The sequence below is a fragment of the Felis catus genome, chromosome E3, assembly GCF_018350175.1.
Source record: "Felis catus isolate Fca126 chromosome E3, F.catus_Fca126_mat1.0, whole genome shotgun sequence".
In the NCBI taxonomy this organism is placed as follows: Eukaryota; Metazoa; Chordata; class Mammalia; order Carnivora; family Felidae; genus Felis; species Felis catus.
This window is the reverse complement of record NC_058383.1, coordinates 5845555-5856500: the sequence shown is the minus strand read 5'-3', so window position 1 is coordinate 5856500 and position 10946 is coordinate 5845555. Positions and strand designations below refer to the sequence as shown.

Here is a 10946-nt window from a genome sequence, read left to right as displayed (position 1 = left end):
CTACTTTTATTCCTCTAAGATCAGGCTATCATTGCTTTCTTCTCAGTCTTGCTAACTGGATGAGAAAGAGAGACACCTCATCCATTTGTGGCAGGATCACACAGATTCACACTGCGTGCAGATGTGCGTAGTGTGGTCTCTTTATTCCTCTACAGATGATATCTATAAAATAATTCGATCTTCCCCCCAGGCCTACACCCCATTTGTAGCTGGAGGAAGGGGAGGGGAGAGAAGAAAATAAAATTTAGTGCCATCCAGTAAACACAGCGTGCCCTTTCATAATCTAGTGGTCTTTTTGTTCCCTTCAGGGTTTCTCTGCCCTCAGGTCCCCAAGAGGACCCCCAGCCCCCTTGAGATGGTGTTCCAGCCCATGTGGATGTGGTTGGTTTTGTGACCTCATGACACTAGGGCAAAGGGGCCCTTGTGCTTGGATGAACACGTGGCTGGTGCCTCCTGAGAAGAACTGGCTATATACAACCTGCAGGCCTCCGTGCCCAAGGAAAACGTGCGGTGCTTTGTGCAAAAATTGTTAAGAATTTCGGGGCGCCTGGGTGGCTCAGTCAGTTAAGCGACTTCGGCTCAGGTCATGATCTCGCAGTTTGTGTGTTCCAGCCCCGCGTCGGGCTCTGTGCTGACAGCTCAGAGCCTGGAGCCTGCTTCGGATTCTGTGTCTCCCTCTCTCTGCCCTTCCCCTGCTCTCTGTCTCTCTGTCTCTCTGTCTCTCTCTCAAAAATGAATAAACTTAAAAAAAAAAAAAAGAATTTCAAGATGGTGACAGGGCACATTAAGCCAAGTGCGGGCCCTTCTGGGTACAGACCCATGAACTGCACAAGCCACATACCCACAAAGTTGGTCCGGCCCCCAGTGTTCATGTGCAGACCTGCCTCTTGTTAAGGTCTATGGCCGAGTGAAGGCTGTTGGAGTCTGCGCTCCTGGGACTTGGTCAGATCCAAAGATGGCTCTGACCTTTCTTGCCTCTGGGAGGGGTGCTATGCCCCATCCCCCACCAGGGCCCAGGAGGTTAGCCCTACAGCCCTTTGATATGGAGCCCGCAAGTCTCTGCCCAAAGGTCCCAACTCCAAATCAAGCCAGAAGCCCACACACCTCCTCGCTCTCCCAGGAATGTGGGTACTTCCGGTCCTGCCCACCTCACATGGAAACAAGGGCACTTGGAGGAAGTGGACTGACTCAGGGCTTCCCTCTTCCTACCAGGTGGGGAAGGCAGGCTGAGAGGCCACCTGCCCCCGCCCCCACCCAGACTCCTAAAAAGGAGGTGTAACAGAGGCCCCTATGTAATGCCTCACCCATGGGCACCCCCTGCCTGGGGAGAGGTGTTTATGATACAGGCTCAGTGTCCCTGTCTCCATGTCCCTCTTACTGCACGAGCCGCTGGGCTCAAAGAGACAGATCCCCTCCAATTCAGTGCTTCTTGAGCTACTAAAGGGGGAACTAAAGTAATTTCAAGAACCTTTACTTCTCTTGACCAAACCTGGCTTCCTAATCTGGCTGCATACTTAAAAATCCTATTTTGTGCATCAAAACTGATATTAGCTTTCCTCCTTTTTGTGAGTCCTCTACCCCTGTCTCCCAGGAAACTGAAATGGCTTTGTGTTCTCATGGCTGGATCTGGAGCCCTGGCAGAACAGTTTCACAAGGACAAGTGCCAAAGGACAGAGGGCATGGCCCCGTGGCTCACTCATAGCAGGAAGATCCACCCTGCCTGGGTGAGGTCCCTGTGCTAGGGTGCCAAGGGTGGGAGATGCAGAGATCCCCCCTTTCAGATGAAATCTCAAGGAGGAACAAATGTGAATTTAGCAAAGGTGAGTGGAGATGAACAGGTGCAAGAAAGCAGGGGTGGGGTGGGGTGGGGTGCGGGGGGGGGGGGGGGGGGGGTGGCAGGCCACCTGCCCTGGCTTAAAGGGGCAGTCCCCGGCTCATGCTCACGCGGCCACAGCAGGGAATGCCAGCCTGCTAATGTTTTCGCAGATTTGTTATGTGTTTAATGTTGACAGTTCATTCCAGTGTTTAAAAAATAATAAAACCGTGTGGTACATCATGCAGGAACCAAACAAAGCATTTTCTGGCTGAATCCAACCACTAAAAGAACAGAAGGAAGACTGGACACTGGGAATGAGGGAGTGAGGTGAGGCGGGAGGCGGATCTGGCAGGATCATGTTGTATTCTGAGAGAAATGTGTTCCCATCCCTGGGAAGCTGCGATGTGGTCTCAAACAAGGCACAGTCACCACCAGACCTGCGTCTTGAAAAGACCCCCACTGGTTGGTGCACAGAGCCTGGCTCCAAGGAGAGAGAGTGTCCTCAGTTGGGAGGACAGAGCTGACCATGTGGTGGCAGCAAGTGAGGAGAGATGTTTAAGAGGTAACACTGGTGAGCCCTAGAGGTAGACAGTCATTAAATAAGCCAAGAGTTGATTCCCCGACACAAGCCAAAACTACACATTAAAATCAACTCGGGGGGCGCCTGGATGACTCGGTTGGTTAAGCTGCCGACTCTTGATGTTGGCTCAGGCCATGATCTCACAGTTCGTGAGGTCAAGCCCCATGTCGGGCTCTGTGCTGACAACAAGGAGCCTGCTTGGGATTCTCTCTCCCTCTCTCTCTCTGCCCCTACCCCAGTCTCTCTCTCTCTCTCTCTCTCTCTCTCTCTCAAAAATAAATAAATAGACATTTAAAAAAAATCAGCTCGGAAACTGGCAGGGATGTGGACCAATGGAAAGTCTTACTAGCTGCTGATGGGAACGTACAAGGGTACGCCCACCTTGGAGAACAGTCCAAAAGTTCAAGAACTTCTACATCTGCCATGTGGCCCATTCTTTCCTGGGTGTCTACCCAAGAGAAACACACGTCTCCACACAGAGACTCATACCTATGTCCACAGCAGCTTCATTTGCAGTAGCCAAAAAGTAGAAACAATGGAAATGTCCATCAGTGGGGGAGCATACACATAAAATGTAGTGTGTCCACACAATGGGATGCTGCTCAGGCAGCCTGCTGATCGATAACAATGTGAGTCCTTTGCAGCTCATTCTACTGAATGAAGGGAGCCAGGTAAAAGAAGGCTACATACAATATGACTTCATTTATGTAAGATTCTACAAAATGCAAATGAATTGAAAGACCCATCAATGGTCCCCTGGGGGTGGGAGGGGAGGGATGAATTTCAAAGGGCCAGAGAAAACTGTGCAAAGCAATGAAGTCTTTATTTTGAGTGTAGGGTCGGTCTCTGTGTGTGTAATATATATATATGTATATATATACATATATATATGTATGTATATATATATACATATATATATATATATATATATATAATACATACATACATAATATGGGGCACTGGGTGGCTCAGTAGGTTAAGGGTCTGACTCTTGGTTTCGGCTCAAGTCATGATCCCGTGGTTCGTGAGTTCAAGCCCTCCGGCATCAGGCTCTGCAGTGCTGGTGCGGAACCTGCTTGGGATTGTCTCTCTCTCCCTCTCTCAAAATAAACTTTAAAAAAATCTTTAAAAATTTGTACACTTTAAATATGTACAGCTTAGCATACTTCAATTATATCTCAATAAAATTGGAAAACATTAACTCAAGGAACTGGAATAAAATATTCTTTTTTTTTAATTTTAAATCTGTTTTATTTATTTATTTTTATTTATTTATTTATTTATTTATTTATTTATTTATGAAATTTATTGACAAATTGGTTTCCATACAACACCCAGTGCTCATCCCAAAAGGTGCCCTCCTCAATACCCATCACCCACCCTCTCCTCCCTCCCACCCCCCATCAACCCTCAGTTTGTTCTCAGTTTTTAACAGTCTCTTATGCTTTGGCTCTCTCCCACTCTAACCTCTTTTTTTGGAATAAAATATTCTGAGGAGACCCCCATGACCACATCTGGCTCTGCATTTCTACCTCTTTTAACCCAGCTTCTAATTTTAGACAGAAAATAAAAAGGAGAGGTGAAGACACCAAAGTGAGATCTCACTTTAGAAAGGTGTTGAAAATATATTAAACACTGAGATTTACCATAATAAATTAAATGAATAATTTCAGATCTCTCTTGTCAAATGCTAAAAAAAATTTTTTTTAATTAGCAAGTGCAGAGAAAACTAACGTGAGCTAATCATTTTAAGGACTATATCCTAGTATGTTCTAATGAGTGGCTTTTTAAAATTTGGTTTTATTTTTTTTTAAGTTTATTTATTTATTTAGAGAGAGGGAGTGTTGCGCCAGCAGGGGAGGGGCAGAGAGAGAGGGAGAGAGAGACAATCCCCGCACTGTCAGCTCAGAGCCCAACGTGGGGCTTGGTCTCACAACCATGGAATCATGACCTGAGCGAATATCAAGAGTCGGATGCTTAACCGACTAAGCCACCCAGGCGCCCCGATTTTATTCTTCTAACAGCTTTTATTTCCAGATTTTCTTAAAGGGGCTTTCTGATTACATGTTTTTAAAGTACAATTTGGAGAGAACAGGTCAGGTTTTAAATGACTGTATAATGATGTTCCCTTAGGGCACAGACTTGGAAGCTGGCCAGTCCTTAGGTTCAATCCCAATCTGTCTCTTGTTTATTGTGACTCTATTTGTGCCTGTCACAAACAAATAGTTCCTCCATTTGTAATACAGAGCTAATGACCTCCTCGTCTCCAGTAACACATACTATAGAGATTGAACATGGATTTCCTCCCTCTGCAGTGGTAGCTGATAATTATTAGATTTTATACTCAGTCCTGAAATTGCTGTCTCCCAAAAGGATATTTGAAAGGGGGGAATAGCAATGTTCATTCCCTTCGTTCAAGTCTGATTGTTGATCACACAATGAACTGGACCCTTCTGGATGCATCGTAAAACGTTCTCAAGACAATCCCACTTTTCGTTCCTCACCTGCCAGGCAGCTGAACCACAGCTTTATGAAATACGACACGAGTGTTCTTTTATAGCCAGGCATTCATCTTCAGACTCCTTGGCATACGAGTCCCTCCAAGTTATTTTATTATTTCCAAGAAACTGTAACTGAGCCTTTTTATATACCTTCTGTTGTCATAAGAGTGATCATACATAAAGCATGTCAACCAAATATGAGAAAGGCATCCTTCATGTAGTTTACGGTTTCCTGGAGACAAACGCTCTCTGGGCCTGGTCAGCTGATGCCTCTGATAGGGCATTGAATGTAGCTTTTCAAGGAAAGGAAACCTGGGGCCCGACCTGTAGAAGGTCCTGGTCAGTTCAGCCAGTGGTCTGGGGTCTACCTGGGGTCTGGGGTGCAGCCAAGGTGCTGAGCTTGGGCTAGATGGCTAAGGACCAGTTGGCTGTGCTGGTCTCAGCCACCCCTCCCTCTGTGTCCCCCCTACTTTCTGAGGTTCCAGTCCAGCGTGTTAACCCCTTGTCGCCTCCCCCTTTCCTGTCTCATCTCCTTGTTCCAACGAGGCAGACCTGGTTCAGCTTGCCTTCCTGGGCCTCGATTTCTCAGTCTTTAATATGGGGATAGAAAATATGCCAGCATTGGGTTTTTTTGCTTTTTGTTTTTTAATAAGGATCAAATCAGATGGTGGCAGTGAACACGCTTTGTAAATTACCCAGAGGTGCGCTGTTATTGTCATTATCATTCCTGCTTTGCGGCAGGGAGCCCCAGGCCCGGCGGCATGCATATAAACAGCCAATGTTTGCCACTGTGTCCCTGCAGAAGCGCTGCTCCCGGGAGCCGGCTTAGCCCAGAGCTGAAGAAATCATCCACGACTCAGGAATCACCGGCCTCCCCGCCCCCCAGCATCTCCTGCCTCCTAAAGGGATGGCCCGAATCCCCCAAAAGTTATGAAAAGTAAATGTAGTCTCATTAATTCTGGAAACAAGCAAGTGCAGAGGGAGAAGAAAGATGACGACCCGAATTCAAGGACAAGGCAGAAGGGGACCTGAAGTGCTTGCGGGGGGGTGGGGGGGCGGTGAAGGTACAGGGACCCCAGACTCCTGCACGGGAGCTGACAGCCAGGTGGAATAGGAGAGGTGGGGCAGGCCTCGGATAGGGCGGGGCACAAGGATGGGGCGAGGCACTCCGGAAAGGACCGGGCAAGCCGGATGGGGGCGGGGTGCACAGGGCGGGGCCGGGGCCCACAGGAAGGGGGCGGGGCTTGCGCGGGGAGTAGAGGGAAGATGTGGCAAGGTTGGGGCCAGGCGGCAAGCTGGCAGGACAGCTGGGGCCGCCCCAGGGCAGTTGGGGGATGCCTGGCAGCGATTACCCTCCGGGATGACTGTGGCTCATCCAGAGAAAGAATCAAGGGGAAGAACATGTCAGATGGGGGGAATAGCATATCCAAGTGCGGTGGGTTGAATTGCGACCCCAAAATGTCATATGTTGAAGTCCCACACCCCAGCACCTCACAATGTGACCATATTTGGAAATAGGTTCGTTGCCGATGTAATTAGTTAAGATGAGGTCATCTAGTAGGGGTCCTAATTCAATGTGTGCTGTGTCCTAATTTTGGGAAAATGTGGTCGCAGTGATGCTCATGTAGAAGAGGCCGCGTCGAGGGACACAGGGAAGACAGCTACCTACAAGCCAAGGAAAGAGGTCTGGGACAGATTTGCTCTCACACCCTCAGAATGAACCAACCTGCCCACACGTAGATCTTGGACTCCTGGCCCCCAGAAGCCCTGAGATGATAAACCCATGTCGTTTAACTGCTTTGGTACAGCAATTCCAGCGACCAAGTCACAGAGGTCTGAATGAAAGGGCACGGTGTGGAGGACTGCAGAAAGTTTGCAGCCAAGCAGGGAGCAGGAGTGGTGCACATGAGGCTCAGGACAAGGGGGATCAGGGAGCCACGTTCAGGAGGTTAGGGTTTGTCTCGCGTCCATGGTGAGGCACGCAGGCCTTCTAGCCAACGCAGAAGGTGGTCAGTGTGGGCTTGAGGAAACCCACTCTGGCTGCAGAGACGAGGAAGCTGCCACGGACACCTAAGCAAGGGATGGAGTTCAAAGGCAAGGGAATGGCAGGAAGAGGGCCGCTCCGGGAGTGTGCGGCATCCTAGTCAACAGGACTCCCAGGGGCCAGCACGGGGTGAGACATGTATCAGGCCGTGCAGGGCCGCCGTAAGGGAGCACCACACGCCGGGCGGCAGAAACTGCAGGCATGTATTCTTTCACAGTCTGGAAGCTAGAAGTCCAAGATCAGGGTGTCTGCTGGGTTGGTGGGTCCTGGGGCCCCCCTCCTTGGCTTGTCTCCATGGACATCTCCTCACATGGTTGTCCCTATGTGTGTGTCTGTGTCTTAATCTCCTCTTCTTAAAATCTTTTTTTTAATGTTAATCTTTTTTTTGAGAGAGAGAGAAAGCAGGGGAAGCAGCAGAGAGAGAGGGAGAGAGAGAATCCCAAGCAGGCTCCATGCTGTCAGCGTGGAGCCTGACACACGGCTGGATCTCATGAACCTGAGCGGAAACCAAGAGTTGGACGCTTAACTGACGGAGCCACCCAGGCGCCCCTTAATCTCCTTTTCTCATAGGGACACCAGGTATGTGGGGGAGGGCTGCCCTAATGGCCTCATCCTCATTGATCTTTCAATTCCACTGTACGTTGTTTGAGCCCATATGACATGAGACACAATTAAACGCCCCTTTCACATCTCCATTTCCCTGCTGTGTCACTTGCTTCCCACAACTCTACAATCTCCTAGAATGCACTTGGGGAGTTTTAGCCGAGGGCGAGTGTGTGTCATTTGAAGCTTGCACGGATCCGTAGCGGTGGCTTCCTGTGGAGGTGCTGCACTGGGCTGGCGCTCCAGTCATGGGCTCTTTGGAACAAACAGTGTTGACATCTGCGTGATCTTGACTCACAAAGTGTGAATGGAATTGTAATCAGCTGTGGCCCTAGTGGCTTCTTCCCACAAGGCCGGGGGTGGTTGACTTCCCAACAGTAGAGAGTCTGAAAGCCTGTGTGTGTTCTTTAAACTTGTGTCAGTGGTTGACTCCGGAGATGGTGTGAGGAGAGGCACGGCTGGGGCAAAGGGGGCCTTCCCAGGCCAGCATGGTGCCAGTGGGGGGGCACAGAAGGGTCTGGAAGGAAGACAGGCCCGGGAGCACACTGGGCGGAGAGCTCTGCTGGCCTTTAATAGAACCCTCAGCTCCACATCCCCGAAGGCAACATTCCCAGCTGGTGGTCTGCCTCATTCCGTATACCTCTTTTTTTTTTTTTAATGTTTATCCATTTTTGAGAGAGGGGGGAGGGAGAGAGAGGGAAGGACAGAGAGAGGTGGGTACAGAGGATCTGAAGCAGGCTCCTCACTCACAGCACAGAGCCCAACACGGGGTTCAAACTCACAAACTGTGAGACCATGACCTGAGCCACCCAGGCACCCCTGTGTGTACCTCTTTAAAGACCCTATCTCTGACACCTGAAAGGACCCAGGACAGGCCTACTGCTCCCCCCAGTTGGCCCTCACAAGGCAACCATTTTTCCTGGGAATCTGCCAGTATCTGGGTTCAGCCTTCCCAGCCCGCTCAGAAATCTAATTTTCATTCATTTGAGTGAATTTATCGAGCTGGCACCACACCAGACGTTGATTTTCTGGGCACAGTGAAATGGATCCATCTGTCTTGGGGGTGAACTGGCACCAACCAAGTTCAAAGAATCTGATAAATAAAAACCTCAATGCCAATTTAGTGGTTGGCCCTGTGAGACAACAGCCATTGGGTGTGCAGGTTGATAGGCCAGTAGCCTCTCTCCCTCAGAAGACCTCCGACGAGAGCCAGGTGACCACTGGGGGCCACTTTGGGTGGACAGGCTTTCTGGCAGACTAACTACCGTTTCTTGTCCAACAGGCAGGCCTCCCGGAGAATGACTGATGCCCTAAAATTTGCCCGATTAGCCTGGAATCAGAACAAGGAGAGTGAGGAAACCTGAGCGGGGGCTCTGGGCCTGCACAGCCTGAGGTTCCCTCTCCCATGGCAGGGATTGGCCATCGCGAGCTGGCCTCGATGCCTCCACCAAGATGCCTCCTGCCTGACCCCAGCTGGACGGCCTGCCCACAACTGTCCCCGGGCCCTGGCCTGCCACTCCCCTTCTTTCTACCTGATCTATTTCCAAACAGAGTAGGATTCAATTGGCCAGATTTCCATCGACTGAAATTGTAAAACGATGCCAGGCTACCTCCAGGCATGTGTCCCCAAATCCCAGAGTTCTGGATGTTTCCAAAGCCTCCAGCCTTATTCACAGACCCTGGATGCTGCCAGAGGCAAATCCCAGCCAGAGCAGAGATGTAACTTCTCTGGGCAGCCCCACTGCCAGGGACAGATTTTCAGGCAGGAAACCCCAGCATCAGGACCTCTTGTTTGCTTGGGCCCCTGTGAGAGCTGGAAGATCCTGGGAGTCCTAGAACATTCTAAGTGGAGAGAAAAGCCAGGAAATCAGCAAATGTGGCTAGTAATTTGCCTAAAGAGATAGCAGAAGAGAGTGACCTGAATTCCCAGGGATCCAGTACTCTGTGCTGATTTCCTTTCTTATTCTAAATAAATATTCACTTCCATACCTAGGTGCATATTGCACTTATGTATTCTTTTTCTCAAAGGGAATCCCTCAGATAATCAGAGCTCTGCTCTCCCACTCCTGCTAGTTTGCCTTGAGTCCTCATTCCAGGATGGTGCTGGGAGTGAGGGAGTACCCCCTCGAAGACGAGAGGCTCCTTTCCTTCCGGAGTCACAGAGACATTGCCCAGGAAGCGGGTTGAAATGATGAGCCAGAGAAAGAACCTAGAAGTTTTCAGCGTAGAGCCTTCAGTGTGTAAAGGAGCACTGGATGTGAGCTCTGCCCCCACAGTGAAGAATACTCACTAACCACTGGGCCCTCTCCAAGGAGACCACCATGTTGGAAATACCTACTTGGCTGGTTGCAGCCATGTTTTTGCTTCATTTCATTAAAGGGAGAGACTTTCATCTCTTAATAGCACACGTCTTCGTGTTCTTTTCCAGGGACATTTTTAAGCTTAAAAGAAAAAAATAAAACTTTGAAAATCGCTTTAAACGTTAAATCACGAATTTTTGTGCCTCCCCCTCAAATTCAAAATAATGTAATTTTTGCAAACGACAGAAACATCAGACATCTTCCCTCAGTCATCTGTCTGTCTGACTGACACATTTTTAGGGACAGGCGACTGCAGTGCTTAATTTATGTCTTTGTGTGTTTTAACGAGCTTTGTATAATTATTTTGATCTGGGAGTTGCTGTATGGCTCTGTTTCTCTCATTAGTCATCTCCTGAGGAGTTGTTTGTCATCTCCTCACCTGTGGAGAGTTCTCCCCACCCTGCACTCCATTGTGTGTCTGCGGGTTCCCTCCCCATCCCACCCCCGCATAAGCTGGGCTCCATATGGGAGTTCTTCGGGTGCCAGATCCTCCCTTCATTCAGGATAAAGTCTGTCACATACAGACGTGAGGGGGAGGAGCAGTAGCCAGGGCCCCATCACCATGTGAACTGGTGGTAGGGCCCTGGACGCTGCAAGTTTCACCTCCAAGAGCAGACATCCACCTCCCCCTTACGGAGTCTGCTTCCTTCCGCTCTCTGCCCCCACTCCCAGCTGGGGCCCCAGACCCCTTGCCTTCCACAGTGTAAAATGGCTCCCCCACCCTTTGCAAGAGTTGCCACCACTCTGAACAGCAATCACAGAAGCTAATGCATGATTCATAGGAGGCTCTTGGCCTGGGAGTGAGTGCCAAGGGAGAGGATCATGAGGCCCACAGAAGCACTTTGGTTCAGGGAACATTCTCTCATTGATGCACATCTGTGCTGCCTGGAAGTGCATTAAAGAGAATCAGATGTGCTGCTACTTCTAAAATAGCTTTTGAATGTGCAAAGTGCCCAGGGAGGATGGGGAATGGCACAAAGCTGACGAGGCACTGGGCTGCTAGAGTTTCATTCCGGCTTTGTCCTTGAAGCACAAAGCACCA

The 10946-nt window shown here is 49.6% G+C and overlaps 1 long non-coding RNA gene across 1 annotated transcript; it reads left to right on the top strand.

Annotated features, from left to right (window-relative positions):
• Positions 1–719: 719 nt before the first annotated feature.
• Positions 720–7347, top strand: LOC123382609. The gene is made up of 4 exons (XR_006591211.1): positions 720–1820; positions 2062–2143; positions 5700–5834; positions 6512–7347. It is a non-coding gene; the product is annotated as an uncharacterized LOC123382609 (long non-coding RNA).
• The last annotated feature ends 3599 nt before the right edge of the window (positions 7348–10946 follow it).